This window comes from Aulonocara stuartgranti (genome assembly GCF_965226115.1).
Source record: "Aulonocara stuartgranti genome assembly, chromosome: 13".
Classification (NCBI taxonomy): Eukaryota; Metazoa; Chordata; class Actinopteri; order Cichliformes; family Cichlidae; genus Aulonocara; species Aulonocara stuartgranti.
This window is the reverse complement of record NC_138949.1, coordinates 12,796,182-12,815,279: the sequence shown is the minus strand read 5'-3', so window position 1 is coordinate 12,815,279 and position 19,098 is coordinate 12,796,182. Positions and strand designations below refer to the sequence as shown.

General features: G+C 38.8%; 1 protein-coding gene and 1 long non-coding RNA gene across 2 annotated transcripts in view; one reads left to right on the top strand and one right to left on the bottom strand.

The window, feature by feature from the left end:
- The window catches only part of macrod2 (mono-ADP ribosylhydrolase 2), a 413,432-nt gene that overhangs the window by 212,118 nt on the left and 182,216 nt on the right, over positions 1–19,098 (bottom strand). The gene's annotated exons all lie outside the window — the stretch shown is intronic.
- On the top strand, positions 14,504–17,446 carry LOC309719981. The gene is made up of 3 exons (XR_014280373.1): positions 14,504–14,519; positions 15,225–16,751; positions 16,912–17,446. It is a non-coding gene; the product is annotated as an uncharacterized lncRNA (long non-coding RNA).

The window sequence follows — 19,098 nt, the reverse complement described above, 5'->3', positions numbered from 1 at the left end:
AGAGCGGTGTGAGGAAAAGTCGACAGGAAAATATCAGTCATGATGTCCTGTTTTATTTTCACACAGACTCAAACTGGCACTCACTGGAGCTGGGTGCATATGTGTTTGTTTGTTTTTTTAGGGGGGGGAGGTTGTCTTATACCAGTGTAATGTGACTCACAGTAGTGGTCTAATCTAAATCGGCAGTTCCAGTCAAGCTACAGGTATTGCTAAAATTCAAATGTTCAATATCCTGATGACTCGACTACAAAAACCACGTTGCCGGTTTTCCAAATAATCTTCAAACATTCCCTAACAAAGCTTCAACCTAAAAAGGCACGGCCGCTCAGGGACTGTTTTTTAGACTTCTGAAGGCAAAAGAAAAGCGTAGTTGCCTTCTTACAGCTATTAACTGAGTCACGGTGAAGGAAGAGACACTGTATTAATCGCTTCTCATGAAACTGTTGAGAAAAATACTCGTTGTCTTCATTTTAAGACATTTTAACACATCACAGTGAGCGGCAGCTACAATGAACTTGTGGCAAAGGGTTTAAACTACATTCCATGTTAGCAGAAAATGCTAAAATGTCAAAGTTTCTATTTAAACTGGCAGATTATTCTTCACTAAAGTGTTTATAGACGCTGTATCATACTGCAAGATATTTTTAAAAAGTAAGAGAAGGTAATAAATGATGATTTCGATTAGTTAAAAACACAAATGGTTACAAGAGAGAAACCTATTCTGGGTTTTTCCTTTAACAGAAGATTATCATGTGTCTGGGTTAGGGTGTCTATAAACTTCCAAATCACCAAGATTTTTAAGATCTTTATGGTGACTGATATAGATATTGACTTCAAAGTACAGTTTCTTTTCTGTGTGTTTATATACAGAAACTGCGTGATAGAGGCCGGCTGGTAAATCGACATGTTTTCACAAGGGTAAATCAAATGTAACGTCTGCATATTCATATGAATTATACATACGTTTTAACTGTCACCAGAGGGTTTAAGTTTTAAGAATTCACAAGTTTTCATTTTCCTATCTGGCGAGCCTTTACCGCTCTGCACCATTAAGTGAGGGTGAAAGACAGTCAAGATAGCAGAGAGAGGGGAATCTTTCTGGGAATATGTCCAAAGAACCATGATCCAAATAAAAGGCTGCCAAATAAAGGTAGTCGTTCCTTTGAGGTATTGCCTTGCCTTTTCAGTCATTTGCGTCTTAATTTCTATATTCGCAGTTAAAACATGTGAGTCTGAGGGTTAAAGTTTCTGACCTTTGCTCTTTTAGTAAACATGTAGTTTCTGCTCAAAAGCCTATTTAGTAGTAATAAAGTAGTAATTAAGCTATTTAGGCTTAATGTTTATAGTTAGATCAACATCTACAAATAACAGAAGAATAATTGATAAGAAGAAGTAAATAGCTGACAGTAATATGATCAGAAAGGGGCCGTTGACATTCTGCCTTTTCTTACAAGTTCCTCCTGCCTGTTTCATTTCTAATGGTTTGAATTTGTTAGTAATTAAATATGTTTTCAAAAATGTAGAATAAAATCCAGATTGTGGGTAAAAACCCAACCGCCTGTGTCAAGGTGATAATGAAACCTGGCAGTGTCGGGTGCTTCGCTGCAAATGTAATAATTCCACAGACGTGCAAAAACCAACAAATCTCTCTCGTTTCGCGACACATGACAGTTACTTATATTTGTCTGGGTACCTACCAAAAAAAAGTGTCTACATAAAAAAGATTAAATATTTATCGGTATTTCTATGTGATATTCTGACAGAATGGCGTTTGTGTTGCTTATAAATACATTCTGATAAACAACTGCCAGTGGAAGCGGTTGTGATGCAAATACCGTCTATATTTGATTAGTTTGCTTTGTACAATAATTATGGCGCTTGGAAGAAGAGTAAATAAACATATACATTTATTATTCTGTTATTAAGTTGTCACAAACAACCGTTTTAATATAGAGACGCTGAGAATAACAAGATAAATGTGCAAATGTGCCAACAAGCACCGCAGTGCTAGTAAAGAATAATGTACTTTATGGTATTAGTTTATAACAAGGAGTTAGGACCCACCTATTGTCTTCTTGAGCAAGAATTGTAACCTTTTGTTCCCTTTTTTTTAATAAGCAACTTAGACAAAGAAGAGAACCTCGGGCTAAACCTGAAAATAAATGAGTTGGCTCCCACTAATTGAGCAGTAATCATGATGTGCCGTTTGTTTCCGTTGAGGAAACATCATTTGCTGATAAACATTGTTCTAATCACAGCTGCTGCAGGCACTGCTTCCCTGTTTAGTGCCAAGGTGACCTGAACAAAACACGAAATAATGTGACATGAAATAGGGACACTGCCAGGAGCAAAATGGCCTGTCACGCTTCCCCAATATGAGGAAATGATGAGAACTATTTTCCAAATAAATCTGGCACCACTACTATTAAAAAGGTGGAAAACAATCAATAGCTTTCCCACAATGCATTTGTGTCACTGCTAACTAGGAGCTGGTCGCTGAATAGATGAGCGAGCAGATGTAAACTGTTTCCCGTAGTGGTGATTATGAGGTGAGCGCATCTCATAAAACTTGTCTTGACAGCCTAATTGATCACAGCGGGGGGTATAATAAATGCTTTGTACAAACTGAGACGTATATCATGGGACCTTTGTATTATAGCTTAATTTAATTACAAAGCATAATCAAATTAGACCTGAAAAAGTAACCCGTCTTATTACAATGTCTATGTTCTTACTTTAAGCGAGCCAAGTTTTTTAATGAAGACACACTTCTTAAAGTGTTCCTGTGGGCACCTTATCTTCACAAAGAGTTTACTTTAAAGTGTAAAACAGACATGGCAACACATTAACGGCAGCAACGTGGAACGGCAGCTTTTTTGCAGCTTTCTACTACTTTCCAGGCAATCTTCTTTTCTGTTTTCCAGCACAGCCGGCTCCCGGCAAGCTCCCCACCTATTCACCTGCTGTGCATACAAATTTGACTAATGGTTTTATTCGGTGGGAGTGAAGAGGAGATTATTGGTCCGATTTTTCTATAAGTACGAGGAAAAGCCAATCGGAGCTCAGTCGTTAGGCGGCTTGTTTATGGAAGTGAACTGGGCCTTCATTCTCGAGCTGTGAGCAGTCACGGCGTTGGAAGAAACCAATTGTGAAATGTTATTAAGCGGGTCTCATCAACAAGTCATGCCATTCTCTCACGCTAACGCTGGCACGAGGATGTGAACACACACAAACAGCATGCACACCCACGCGCACACACACTCGCAGACAGCCGCAGACTTTACTGCCCCCTAACAGGATGCACTTCGACAGACAGTAATGAAAGTGTCTCATTCGCAATTCCAATCAAAAGCTCATCAATCACAAGCTGCATCTAAAAAAGCCTCACGCGCTCGGTTAGAAAGGTGGAAGGAGGCAGCAAATCTGAGCTAAATTTAATCATGTGCTATCAAAAACAAACAGGTCGTGTGGATAAAGACAGAGCTCCTCAGAACAACTACAGTTTACCAAACCTCATCACTGACGCGGAGCTGTTCAGGTGATAGCAGATAATAAAGCAAAAGACTGGATAAAGCGACTGTAAAAGAAACGAGCACCTGAAGCACATATTTCTATGTCGATATAACCTTTCAGTTCATGTTTTCTTTTTGTGCAGTGATAAAGTGCTGAAAAAAGGCAATAAGAAGCATTCGCACTGATAAAATGTGCTGCAGCACAATACGGTGCAGGTGGGGGGGAAAAAAGAAGAAGAAGAAGCTCATTCCAAAATAATCAAACAAAAATAAACTGACCCATATTAAAAGTACGAGCTAAGAGCGCCGAAATGAATACAGAGAACGAAAGAAACAAACAGCAGAGGACGAGATACTTTGCTGCACGTCTTCCCCATTTTCCATCAAAATAAAGCCAAAATAAATTAATAAAATATATAAAAAATATTTAAAACATAATAAATAATGTACTGAAATGCTTAAACCTGCTGTAGAAATCAGGGTAGGATATATATTCTATATTATTCCACTGATTTTAACAAATATGTACATATATTCTGCCACATTCTGCAGCGTTATTCCTGCAGCTGAACTCTAAAGGTACTAGTGGGCAATTAAAGCAGACCTATTGTGCTTTTCCTGATTTTGTATGTGCAAGTAACCCCTGTTGCTGCTTTTTCCCCGCCAGCTGCATCAGGTGTTTGGGTTCTCTGGTTAACCTCTGCTTGGTGATGTCTAGAAAAGTTCAGAGCTATAATGCATGAGTGAAAACCACTTACATCTAACATTTTGGAGAGCTTGATCCCACTTTGTGATCTTCAGGTTTTTTTCCAGTGTTGACTCATACGCAAAGCAGGACATCCTAAACGATAGCATCATGCCATGCTTACTGTTTTTGCACTGTTATCATTCACGCTGTATAATTGCACTCTTGGTGTATTATCTTCTAAATTACTGCCACATACTGGAGTAGAGTGGAGCAGCTTGCTGTATAGTCATACACAACAATACCTGCGGCAAAAGTTTCAGGTGGTTTGGGCGGAAACATGGAAAAACAGTGGCTATTATAAGAATTATCACTAAAGCTGAAGTAGGTTGGAGCCAAGCCGAGCAAAGGTCTGCAATGATGGTTGAAAACCAGAGTTGTGCATGAAAAACTCTTTTTGTCTCTCTTATTTCCAACATGTGAAAACACATTTTGGCAAGCATTTCTCTATTTTGATTTATGCTACAATACAAATTGAAAAAACAAAACAAAAACAAAAACAGACAACGGTAAAAAGGGAATTAAAATGTCAACTCACCCACTCATACTGGGCGAAAGGCGACAGAGAGAGAGGATAATGTGTTTTTGCTTTGAAACCAGTGCAGCTAAAAAACAAACAAAATCCATAACATCTTTATTCTGTTCTACAACCAACAACTCTGACGCCGAGTAAGCTCTACACTGATATCCCATAAGGAGACATTGTTATTGACAGTGAGGGTCAAATACTGGCAACAATAACTAATCTAGTTCTCTGACAAACTAAAAAGCTCCTTTAGGGTTTCTATAATAGGCTCATTGGGAAAGCCTCTGCTTCAGTATCATCCAGTTTTAAATATAGAGGGGGACAGCAGCTGGTACTACTACATGTAAGAGATAAGGTCAGCAGAAATACTCACACTGAGTCTCAGGGGACAACCAGAGAAACATTCAAATCTTAAAATCTCAAATAAACACCTCTCTAGGGGAGAGGGGTACTTTCCCCTCATCTCATTGCATTCAGTAGGCCTCCACCCATGGTTATTATTCACTGCTCATTATCACTGCTCTGATTAATAAGAGCAATTTCAGGGTCCCCTGGCATTAGAAGAAGAGGTGGGGAGAGTGGTGTGTTTTGTGTTATAAACATAAAGTGAGTGTGCTACTTAAAGTAGGAGGGGGAAGGAGGGGACGCAGCAGGTGATACTGTATTTGTCTAAGCTTCTTATCCAAGTGACTGCGGCTTAAGAGGGCAAGGTTTGCACAGTAATTCTCTATAAAAATGAAAACAACTCGCAGTGGTCAAGAACTGCTAAAGTTCAACCTGCACCAATAAATTTAACCGAGTATGCGATCACTCACTCAGGTGCAGGATGCTTCACGGTCCCTGAGTATAACAATGTCGTCATATTCTGAGGGTATTTTGTCCATGTTTACTGACTATGTCCACACTGGAATACGCAGATTTTCTGTGTCTGTGTGTGTGTGTGTGTAACAGGTCTCAACAACATAGCTGTACCTACTATACTGCGCAGACAGACCTGTAATCATTGGCGGTCAGCGTGGTCGGTGCTTTTTAACACCGTCGCCCTCAAATAGTCTTGTGGTGACAATAAAAAAAAAAAGACTCCTGGAGTGAAGGAGCCGACATTTAGATGAGCGGGATGGCTCAGATCAGCAGTTGGCAGTAGATTTTAAGCTTCAAAAGAAATATGACCTTATTTAATGTCAAATTTTAATCTCATTTAAACCGACCAAGAGCGTACAGAAAAACACGAACTTTTAGAAAAACAGCAGATTTAGCAAATGTATTTAAATTCGGCGTTTCCTGCACATAGAGTTGGTTAGAATAGCATGAATCAAACATGCAGAGCCACACAGTATATTGAGAGGCAAAGATCAAGTGTAACATTGATGGAGGCACCACAGATGCACAACTCCTCTACATGCCCCTCACGGACCTGCGTGTTTCGAAGACGTGGAGGCAATTTGTTTTCTCCGCAGCCATCATTCTCGTAACTTGATGTAGCGACAAAAGCGGCACTGGTCACGTTGCCCTTGTTTAAGGGAGCTTTTGATTTTTCTTATAGGCATTTGTGAGGTGTTAAAAGAAAACTTGCTGTGAAGTCACCTTCAAAGAAATGCCCTAGTGCCAGGGAATTACAAAGCTAAAATAGTTTCTCAGGGAGGAGGCAGCGATTCTATTATTCTTTAAAATGCAGCGCAATGGCTTTTATGAGAGTGTGGAAAAGCCATTTGAGAAGCAGGTCAGGGGAGTGAGCAGCTTGGCCCTGAGCACATTGTGTCTTATCCTTCTCCATTTCCACCACCTTGTCCCTGAATAATGGGCAGACCTCGTCACTGCCCCCGGAGGCTAATGGCTTCTCATGGAGGAGAAATCAACATAGAAATACCTCCGTGGGTAATCCGCCACTTTAACCAGCAAGATGCCACGTGTCCGGTCCTACTGTGTTCAAAATAGCATCAGAGAAATAAGCGATTCTATCCCTGTGGGATGCTGCCTTAATATGCTCTGTGAAAGCTTTCGATGAAAATATATAATCTTCATGGCAATCTACCCCGAGAAAAAGCCCGCTGAATACCTTTCTCTTCTGGGAAGATATCTCTTGAGTTGGGAATTGCGAGTTTTCTTTTAGAGACAGCAAATCCAAATTTGGAAAGCAACTTTGGTGTATCAAGATAACAAAAACATGCAAAAAGGTGGAGTCAGTCTGTTATTAGTTTGCAATTAAATGGGGTCAAGTTGGCAATAACATGCAAACACAGCAATTAAAGTAAAAATCTAGTCCAGCCAGACCTCATAGATTTGAAACAATAAAATCCAAAAATTCCTCTACATACTGACATAGTTGAAAAATGTCATTGGCACTCATATGACACTGGCTAACCAGTTGGCAAACATTAAAGTTGAGCCCACTATTGAGTCAGATGATCTGTCTGCGCTTATAAATTAGGTGGCTATTTTCAAGAGTGATTGTTTGGAGAAAGGTTGCTTCCTACAAGGTGACTTGTGACTTGAAATTAAACGTGGTAACCCAGACGTTGATGGTGTTGAATGCTCAACCTCTGAGCATTCAACACCCTCAATTGGTTGCTGCAACTACTTGCAATTGGACACCAAAAGTGGAAAAAAATTCAATGCAACCACTGGGCAGCCACTGATTTTTCCTAGCCTCTAGTGTGACTGAGCTACGAGCAACCAAATTGAACTGGTTGGAAAATGTGCAACATGGACGTGAGAGATAAAAAATGCAAGAACCATGAGTAGATACATAAATTGGAATCTCGCGATAATGTAATGGAATTTTCTTTATAATCGCACGAGCCAGTACACGAGTAATATACGAGCGCATGCACATTTGGGAGTGCAGAAACTCACAAATAAATCTCACTAATAATAACCCTGCTACTGGCACACTCCAGATGATGAATTATTGAAGAACTTTACAGAAGTGTGGGTGAAACTTGGTGAAGGTGTGAGTGTGTGCCAAACACAGCATATCTGTTCTAAAACACAAGCTCCACTTAGAATTTTAAAATTAACATTTAAACCACAATGATTTTGTTAAGGCCATACCAACCACTTGAGGTAAAATATTTAATTTCAGGGATTAATGAAAGGTCAACACCATCTCATTAACAGTTGATAAATATCAAACGCAATCAACACAGATGAAAACACCTCCAGTGTTTTCCTGTGAATGAACACACTGACGTCACTGCACAATTTTCACATTAATTCACACATTAGCCGTGCTTTTCTGGAGTACCTTGATACAATGCTACCTTAATTTAACAAGCTGCTAATATCTTTAAAAGGAAAACTGGCATGAAGAAAAGCAACACAAGTGAACAGGACTATTAGACCTCAGTGCAGCGAGATTTCTAAGGCCTTTAACCAGGAAGGAGAAGTTTTGGATGACGTAGCATTTCCTCTAACTTTACGAAGAACGTGCTTCCAATGTGCACTTTAACCACCCACCGTCTGCCAATCAAGTCCAAGGCTACTTGCTAATCCATGAAAGGAATCTACTTGATGTTATTTTTGTTTGCGACACAGAAAAGCAGCTCTGCTGTGAGCCAGTGTGACGAAGTAATGAGCCAATGAAGGCAAATAGCGAAGGGTCAATAAGCCTATCTGTTTTTGTTTGTTTTGATACGGTATAACTGACATTTTGCCTCAGTGATCTTTTTTCTTCAAGCATTTTTAGTTAGTTAATTAGTATTCAGACTTCAAAGTCTAATTATGCTCTTTTGATGAAAATTTAAAGCTTACAATTGTCTCACTATTAGCGATAAATTAAAAACCAGCTCATCAGTGATTAACACACAACCCCAAAACACAGAAAAGAAAAGTAAAAGTTTAAACAAATGCATTACTTTTATAACAGATATCCAAAAGCAGGGATTGATATTGTGTGATATGTGGGTGGCCACTCCATCACTCTGGGGGCAGTTAATACTATGGCTGAGGTCAATTTCACACTCGTGCCTGCTCTAATGTCTACTAACACATACAAATATGCCCCCACGCATGTGTGTGCACTCTGTGGAGAAAGCGCACACACACCCACCGCACACATGCTGACTTGAGGCGAAACAGGTGGGTTTAATGCCAGAATCTCATCTTTCCCAAAGACCGCCCAAGGAGTCTGACAGAGATATTGCTTTCATATAATTCTATCAATAACACAATAAAAGTGAGAGGAAATGAAATAAAAGTTCTGGAGAAGTGCTTTGACCAGCAATAACGCAGATCTCCATCCACCAGGTTTACTAAAGAAGGCAAAGAAGACGTGTTAAATACGTGACAAGCTGTGGGCCTCCAGGAGCATTTCACCTTGGAGATAATTCTACAGTGGCTGCTGGCCAGAAACACCACACAAATTAAATGTTTGTTTTTTTGGTTTCTTTCCCCAAAGATTTATGCTGAGAATGAATTTGAACCTGTTTTAGATAAGACACTCTAAATATGTTTTCACACTGAAAACATACAGTACTCTGCAAAAGATCTTAAAAACCCTCATTTTTGTAGTTCTTTAAAGTGGCCTTGGGCTTGAGGCTTTCTGAAGGAGTTTCAAGGCATGGACCCGTGTTGTTTCTACACACACAGTGGACAGGCAACTTAGCAAAGAACCACTTTTAAATTGTATCTTTAGGCACTCTGTTACTAGCCGGTCAGTTAGTGTTTACTTTGCTCTTTATTTTTCTTTAGTTTAATCTACAAAATTTTTCCAAAAATAGCCGAGTTTAACTGGATCTGCAAATGGATTTTTGCACCAACAATGTGAATCCTTAAGAGCTAATAGATAAATTTTTTGGCATATCTTCGCATTGTGTGCAGTGTTGTCCTTAGAAATTTGAGGACAAGTAGAGGACAAAAGAAGACATCTCTGGGCCAAAAGAACTGCAGCAGATGAAAGTTTGAACATTTTAAAGTTCATTTGATAGCTCTAATGTTCACCAAAGACTCATCAGAAATGGTCTCAGTGGAAGGGTAACTGTCAAATAGCCATTCTCAAGGGAGGGAAACTGGGGGAAAAGGTTCAAGTATTCCTAATTATTACTAGAACTGGACCTAAAACCAGTGGCAATAGAGTGATAAACCCAAATTTGAAGTTGTTGGTTGAAATTGTCACCAATAAGTAAGAAAGAGACAACCAACATCCAACAAAGAGCTTTGAATGTTCTTCAAACTAGAAGAATAACTTAAAAGAGAGTTTGCCTCAGCGACTTCAGCTTGTGTTGAAGAATAAAGGTGGCCAAACCAATTATTGCCTTTGAAGCTTGTTGGGATTGTGCAAACTCTGATTTTTGCCTTATATCCTCCATATATTCCATTCATGCTTGCGCATGTTTTAAACCTCTCAGGCTCAAATTAAACTTTTTGTTGCTAATGCACAACCAAGTCCTGCAGTGGTACTTCTGAGTAAAAAAAACCTCATAAAATATGTACGTGGGGTAATCAGGTTGTTAGTTTTTAACTGTTGCAAATCGGCAACGCCTGCCTTGAGAGGGTTAATCAATCACTGCACCTAATTTCTACTGACGGCTGGCTCAACACTTCTGCACAGCACTGTAATCCAAAAATGAATCCTTACAGTAACATTCATGCATTACAGTAACTGATTTGTTTCATATGTCATACATCATGTTTTTTTCTATACTTAAGCAGCAAAGACTGCTGCAGTGTTTGCTGCTCTCTTTGTAGTATTAATTACTTTTTAGTAAAAACTGGCATCATTATAATGTATTAGTAAGTCGCGATAACAGCAGAACTACAACTCTCCATGACCTGATTTATGATTGAATTGATGTTAATTTCATATTGAGGTATCTGAAAAATAGCAATTCGGACTGTAAATACACACAGTTAGATGTAGTCAGAAGAACTATTCTCTTTCTGAGTTTCTCCTCTCAGCCAAAAAGAAGGTTTGAAAGAGGTACTTGGTGCAAAAAGGGCTCTGGTGCATTTTACATCAGTAGAGTCATTGAACTGACATAGCTAGTCAGAGACCAGACATCATCTTACATCAAAGTGTCTGGTTGCTAAGGGACCATCTGTTTCATAATGTACTCCACCGAATTCGAATCCTGTTGCATATGCAAAAGAATTATAAAGCGGCCCGAATCCGGGCACTCTGACTTAAATATTTCAAGAATGACAAAAATAATGATGTTTTGTCCAGTGGAGAGAAAAAAAATGAAAGAAAAATCTTGAGTGTGATGTGTATGATACTGGGGTAATCATTCTGTCATCTTTGTAACAAATGTTCAGTCAATGCCTCTTTATTGTGTGGTACATTCTACAGCAGATGGTTCACATGTGATGGTTTACGGAGAGAAGCTTCCTGTTAAAGATGACAATCTCAGCTGTTGTCATTCATCCAGCTGATGCAAATTATTTGTCTTTTCTAGCATTATGTGTGTGTTCAGCTACAAACAAACCGCTTAGAAAAAAAAAAAACGATGGGATGTGGTAGAGATGAATGTGTTTAAGCAACACCAGACGACTTTTGTACCTCTGGTGTTGACTTCAAATTCAAAATGAACATAGATTTAGATTCATATGTGTCATTGTTCTTATTGAAGCTGTTAGATTAGTTACGTGTATACGCTGAATATGAGCTTACAGTGCATAGCTAAAATTGGATCGATGGAACAAAAATTAATAATTATGAATAATATAATTGTACAAGAAACCATATTTAGTCACTTAAATGGACATTTAAATTGGCCTCCCCATGACTCACTGTGAGGCTGTAGAACCGCATGGCTCTCTTCCAGATAAACAGCAACGATCAGGTCATGTGAGAAACATTTGATCATGTACAATATTCACTTAAAACTAGTGTAAGTGATGGTAAGTCCATTTTAGACATGGATCATATGTATCTAATAGGCCATATTTGTGTTATTTCTGAAAAAAAAACCTGTGATAAATGTAGGACAGTAGTAAATAGTATACTGGATAGTAGCGTATAGTTGTATATATAGTGATTCAGTGAGTAACCCATTTTCAGGCTAGAAATAGTGAAATATGTTACTGCTAAAATGAATTTAATAATTCAATATTTTTAATTTATTTAGTTTTGATTGAATTCGACATAAAAAATAAAATAAAGGCTACAGGTTGAAGACTCACCTGTTCTCAGCTGCATTTGAATAAAGCACCAAATCCACACTTTAAGCTTAAATTTCAAAACTTACATTTAACTACTGATTTTATCTACTGTTCTGATTTTATCTGTTTTGATTTTATATACTGTTGTTTGTTTGTTTGTTTGTTAATTAGTTAGTTAGTTTATTTGCTTGTTTTATTCAATTTTAAATCATGCTTTTTATTTGTTCTTGTTTCTAATGTCTCTGTAAAGCACTTTGAATCACCTTGTTGTTGAATTGTGCTATACAAATAAACTTGCCTTGCCTTACCACCAGTAGTTATATTGATGTTTTTTCACTTCTTGTTACATATTTACAGTTTGTCTTTCAGTATATATTTTATTTTTAGCAGATCTGCACTTCACTGTTACTGTTTTCCTTCACATTTGGCTCAATATTGACTAAAAAAATGTACTCACTTTTCTTTTGCAGCTGTCTACTCAGCTCTTTTATGAAAGCCAGCCAAGTGCCATGCCATAGAACAGAATAACCCTTATTTGACATCTTGACTAGACAGGGCTAGTCATGACACTTACGAAAACTGACAGTGTGAATCAAGAAAAATGTTTCTGAATAAACCATCCTTTAAATTCATGTGTTTTCCTTATGGTTAGCATATACACATTTTTAAGGAAACATGTATACCTTAAATGGTCAATGAAGCGTATACTGTAACTTCACTGACTTCAATTTGCAGTACAAAAAGGAAACATTTTGAAAAAAGTCACACAAGTTAAAAAAACGTCTCAAAGTCACAGTCCAGTAGGGGTGGGGGAAAAAATCGATACTGTGTAGTATCGTGATATTTTGTTTGCTAATAATGCATCGATACGGGGACAGCAGAAATCGATATTTTGTTACAAAAAAGTTTTTGTGGAAAAGTTTTCCTCTGACTTCAGAGCATGTTGATCCTTTTTCTGAGCAAGAATCCTGACATTCCTTCACTGTCCAAATGTGTTTAACTTTTTTTATGGCAGCAATAAACATGACAGTTTACTTATTTTAATTTAAGACATGTTTTATTTTAATTAAGTTTAAAACGTTTTTATTTAATGTAAAATTATATTTTGTTTTAATTTACTTTCTTCAGTTGCTGAAGGGGCTGCATAGTTTTCACAAATTGCATAGTTTAGAATAGTTAATATAGTTATATATAGTTAATAGTTAATAATTGTACCAGATAGTTGCATTCAGTTAAGTTGGACTAGACTGTAATACAAACCGTTCAGTTTGTCAACAATAAAACTGACTGAAATGAGAGAAAGACTGAGTGTGAGACTGATATTAGATAAAATGAATATTGATAAAGTTTACCTTTATGTACAGAATCTGAATATCGCAAAATATTTTTAAAAAATTGCAATAATATCGTATCGTGCGTTAAGTATTGTGATAATATCGTATCGTAGGATGTATGGTGATTCTCACCTCTACAGTCCAGGACTGAAAGTTTGAATTTTCATGTATTTCAATGAGTGCAATTTTACACAGCATTGCAACTTTTTTGTTTGCTAACAGATCTTTACCACTAAGCGGTATATTTAATACAAACAAGTGTGCTACATGTTCTAGTGGAGATATGCTGAGGAAACAGTGAAGTCCAATGGCAGTGCAAGTGGCAGACGAGACACTATAATCAGATACCCAGATATTAAAAAAAAGAACCCAAACAGCACATCCTAAATTTCTCTGCTCTCCCTTAATCACTGTGTAGCCACACACAATGAGACCACTGTTTACTTTGAAGGAAATCAATACAAATACCTTTAGGAACTTTTTCATGCAAACACGTCTGGAAACACCCTCAGATCTTTTCATTTGATCTCCTCCTCATCCCACACACCACAACGAGAACCGCGGGCGCACCAGCTGCTGCCTTATTCCTTTTCAGCGAACTTAGCCATTGTGCTGTAATTGCTGTAGTATCTTCTTATTCGAGAGTATTGACATATATTGACTGGATCCCCGACTCTGTTCAGGTTTCCTGTCACAGACCACTAGTATTGCTCAAAAAGATAATAATAAATTATGTCGAGTAAGAACACTCTGAATATGAGGCGATATCTAAAGAAGGATTATGACTGACACAAGCATAGGTTTTAAGAGCGTGTGAAAAAGCCACTCTGAGCAATATTTGCTGCTTTTATACAGTTTAAGTGAGACTACAGACGATTTCAAAGTTTAGAAATCAAACAGTGCAACATATATTTACCATTTTGTTTTGCAGATCTTATAAATGCTCAGTGACATTAAGCCATGATGAAGATTTATTCAGAGAAGCTTTACTCATACTGTCTGTCTACAATGTTGCAAGTGATAGCTACATTTTAATTTTTTCCGAACCCCATTCAAGAGCTGTTTTTGTTTCATTCTTCCCATCTTCCTAATTACTGTGTATTGTTTCACATAATCTCAGTTTTATGCATCTGATTCCAGGTTGTCTCCACCAGTCTGATGAAAATGCTAATCAAGTCATTACTTGCCGTCCGACAGAAACAATGCTCCAGGGATGATGAATGGAACAATGTCTTCTCTTGTAGCGGGATTTGAGAAGACCTCCGAAGCAAAGAAATACAGCCAGAGGTCACGTCTTCTTCCAGGTTCAAATTAACCATTTATTTCACGAAGCTGAGTGAGAAACCTGTTAAAAAGTTTTGTGATTCAGTCAGAGTGGTTCGCGTAGATTCTTGTAAAGTCTTTGTGATTGGTTTTAATTGAAGCCCTTGAACGACAACCCGGCCATTTTTGATATATAATCACGTAGACTTTTGCATTGAAATGTGCTCTGAATAACATTTATTCTAATGTAATGTCAGTCTGCCATAGCACCAATCATTAATTCCTCTCATTCTAAATTAATGTTATTATATATCAACCCACACATCCACAGATTAAAAGCAAGGTGCATTGCTTCTATTCCATCCCTGGCCTTATAAAATGAGTAATCATCTGAGTGGCTGATTTTACAATCTGGTCAAAAAGACCGGACGTTAACATAATTCTACAGTTTCGTAATAAATTAATATTAAATCTCTGAAAATGAAAAGTATAAATGAATAAATAAGTGGACGTTATTAGATGACTGGCAGATTTGATAAGGAGAAAATAATACGTGCTATAACAGGCATCCTGCTACAATCAGTGCTTTAATTAAAATGCATATTACAAAGTAACAGAAGAAATAATGGGAAGTAACAGAAACACTGTTTCCTGCCTAACCTGCCTACTACAAAACAGCTTTATCTTCTTTACAAGCAACCGAAGCCATGTTCATTATTCCATCTGTGTTCGTGTGTGTGTGTGAGTGTGTGTGTGTTTCTGTGGTGAGAAAAGGGGGCTCAGAAGGAGTATCCAGTGACACATTACTGACTGTGCTACAGCTGTTCTGCAACCGTCCCCATCACACGATCAGATAAGCGCACTAAAGGCTCCAGCATGTTACTGTGTTGATGCTACACATGGCTTTGCAGGCCCGTGTCTACATGTTATAGCTGCATCCTGTTACTTGCGTGGACAAAAATATGTGAAATGAAAAAGTAGGGCACTTTTTTTTTTTCATGTTTATGCAGTTGCTGGCCCTTTAGCTGTTTTGCACTTCTTTGTGCTAAAATCTACTGTGGTAGTTTCTTCTTCTATTCAACCTAAACTCTCAGCTAATCAGCATGTGATCTACATGCCGCCAGCCTGTTGGAGAACTGTGTGCAAGCATGTTTTTGGTGAAATAAATAATCCTGCAATTATTTAGAAAGATCTCAAAGCACATCTTGATTCCAGCCAATCACAAATCAAAACCCAACAGATAGAAAACAGGGAGGTAAAACTCTGTGACGGTCTCCGGTCTACCTTCTCTACAAAAACCAAAATATCAAAAGAAACTCTTCTGGACATCCTGTGCCAGAGTGAGAGGAACAAATTAATAAATCCAAGCAAATCAAGAAAATATAATAAAAAGACATCATCTCCCACAGATTCTCCAGTGTCCTAGTAAAAAGTAACACTTGGGCCAGTAGCTATGATTGCCAAAAAGCAAAAAATTGGTAGTAAAGAGCAGACTGCCACCAATCATGAAACAATAATGTGAAGAGGGAACAAAGAGCTACACTGGCAAACATCACAACATGGCTATTAACCATCTGCACCTGATTCCACCAACACATCCTACTTCAGTCCAAAACAGATTAAACTCTTTACATCCTTAAACATAAATATCAGTTTATAATATAATGTAGGGCTGTATATTTTATTCCATATAAATTCAGCTTAATTAAAGTAATTCTCGAGTTGAACATACAAGAAAAAATAATAGAAAGGGACAAAAAAGGCACATCAACATATTCAAGAACAAACTGTGCCAAAAGATGGGCAAAGTACATGTTACAAATAGTAGAAAATAAAGATGAAACAGAGGGATAGTAGCACTTTAGCAGCAGTGTCTCTGCGTCTCAAGTTTTTGGATTTGAGCTCAGAGAACCATTATCTATTCCTTGTCTATCCTCTGGGGCTCTGAGGGCTGACCAGACACACTAGGGTGACAGAATCAGGAGAAAAATGAGAAAAATAATTGGAAGGTCAGATTTGATAATGGCCACTCCAGTGAAAACCATGCTCTTAATTGGTATAAGCGCCGTTTGGTGAGTTTTCAAGGTAAAAGTAAAAGCACTCATTATCTTTTCCTTCTCGCGAAAGCTGACGCTGCCTCGCAAGCCATGGCAGCGATCCCCTCGCAGTGTTTGAGCCGTGACATAAGGCTTACGGCGTTTCTCTCGGACTCGGGCTCTACTCTAATGAGTCGCTGAAAAATCATTAAAACCCGCCGCATGGAAATATTTTAGGTGAGAAGTAAAGTTGTGTTCGAGATTCGCAAGTGTCAAAGTAATTACTTTCCCATTTTCACATTCTTTTTTTGTTCATTCTTTGAGCAACAAGTTGAAATTCCACCTTCTTGAGATAACATGTCTCCTCTTCTTTGTATCTCTTTGTTAAACTCATCAGGTTGCAGCACGGGTACAAGCTTGTATAGCGAGACTGAAAACATGAACTTCAGCTCTCTCTGACTGTGAATCCCACTAAATCCCCGGCATCACCTGTGAGAGCGGGCAACTTTGGGAACCACAGTGAGTGTTGTGCAGCAGAATGAGTGTCACCCTTGCAGGACGAGTCCTTTCATCAGGCTTCACTATTACCCTGACCCTGCCATCTGGGAAAACAGATGATACTAATGAGGGATGGCTTCTTGTCTCAGGGTACCAAAGGCACACACTGCCCCCATTGTGCTACACTGTCCCTGGGCCCACTGGGAGTCACAGACACTGCTCATTACGCAAACATACTCCCAGTGATGGACAAAGACAGGTAAGAAATAACATGGGGCAGATTAACAGCATGATAAGATTGGGTGACGATTCATCATGAGACGGGAGGCTTAAAAAAAAATCCCTTTTTTAATTCCAACAAGTTGCAAGACTTGTAAGGCAGACAAGACTTCTCTACTTCTGCTCTGTATTTGTAAAATAAAACCGACAGTGACGGTGAATGGGTGTTGGGTAGACAGCAGGGGTGGTGGGGTGGGGGTGTTACTTGGCTGTGGATTGCTTCTGCACAAAACTGGAAAGGAGCGACCTCTCTGAAATGTGAGGGTCAGACAAGGCTAATTAGTCTGCAGCAGCCCCTCAAATTTCTGCCCTGGGATATTAATGAAGTGATCCATAGGAAAGCAGCTGCTCGCCACACAACCCGCCACCACGCTCCCCTTCCCACTGCAACCTCCATTCCCCTAGCCCCCCTGCTGCGCCGCGACTCTCCCTGGGAAGGGCAATGCTGTGCCAAGGAAGAAGCCCACACTGCCCCTCCAACCCGCCCCCCCACACCCTGGAGCGTGACAGCATCCGATCGATGGCCCCCGGAGCAGGAGGTAGATGAGCAGATGGGTGGGGTGTGCAGCTGTGCGTGTGTCGCTATGCCAGGAGAGGGTGACAACAGCCTGGCTTTGTGTCCTACATCAACAGAAAAATAATGTTTCCACTAGAGCGAGCACAACGGGTTGAGGAATGGATGTCTTGTGCCGATGTTTTATCTATTTCTGCTTTCCTGTGGCGTGTCGGAGGCTTGCCATGAGTAACTAGTGAGGTAAAGCTTATTAGAGTCTTGACTGGTAGATCTGCTCATAAGAGGCGTCATCATGCTTTGCTGTCATTTCTTCCATGTGCTCAGGGCTCACACAGCAGAGGAAATTATGTGCCTACGAAATACCTGCCTGGAGACCGAATATCAGAATTTTTCAGAGACAAGGAAATGAAAAAATAATTCAACACGCTGCCTCAAATTCACACACGACAAACCTTTTGAGACAGAGAATAAACAGGCCGGGTTTAATTTTGAAAAATTCACACCTATCAGCGTTTGCTCACATCAAAACTTCCGCACATAAGCGAGTTTGAACCAAAAGAAAGCTCTGATCTCAACTTCCCACAAAACAATAGAAAGAAAAGAAAGAGGTTCTTTTTTAGGGAGGGAATGTGGAAAATTACAATGATTAAAAATCATTTTTCAAGGCTTTTTGAGACTAACGAACCATGATGAACACAAATCAAAGATGACCATTCTTTTGTAACATTTTTTTAATAATTACGAAGAAGTCAGAAGTCCTGCCTACAAAGACTTTTTAGTTATTAAAAAAAATAGAAGGATGAAGCACGTTCCTAACCCATCTCATCGCTTCGCTGTTTCAATCTGGGCCCTCTCATCTATTGAGCAAATGTGTTTTGTGGACTATGAAATATAATGTTGTAAAACATTTTGCTGAAAGTTGAGCCTCATGAGCTGTAAGCTGCCTCAACAATCCAACAGCTGCCGCAAAAGGTTTAATTCTTCATCCCTGACGTGACTGTAGAACGACAACCACAAAGGCTCAACAGTCAAACTGCTTGTTGTGGATATTGAGACAAAGAACACAATAACGTGCAATTCCACAGCCATAATAACCATATTATTAGTGTCGACTCCTTTTATGAACATAAAAACAGTTTTTTCTTCTTTCTTTGACAGTCGCGGCATCTTTTAACAAAAAACAAAAACCGCAGGACGAAATACACATTTTCATTTTCACTGCTACCGGTGCCTGTTAAAGCCAGGGCACTGCATAATCTTTTCCTAATTTGTCACTTAAAATAACAACCTTTG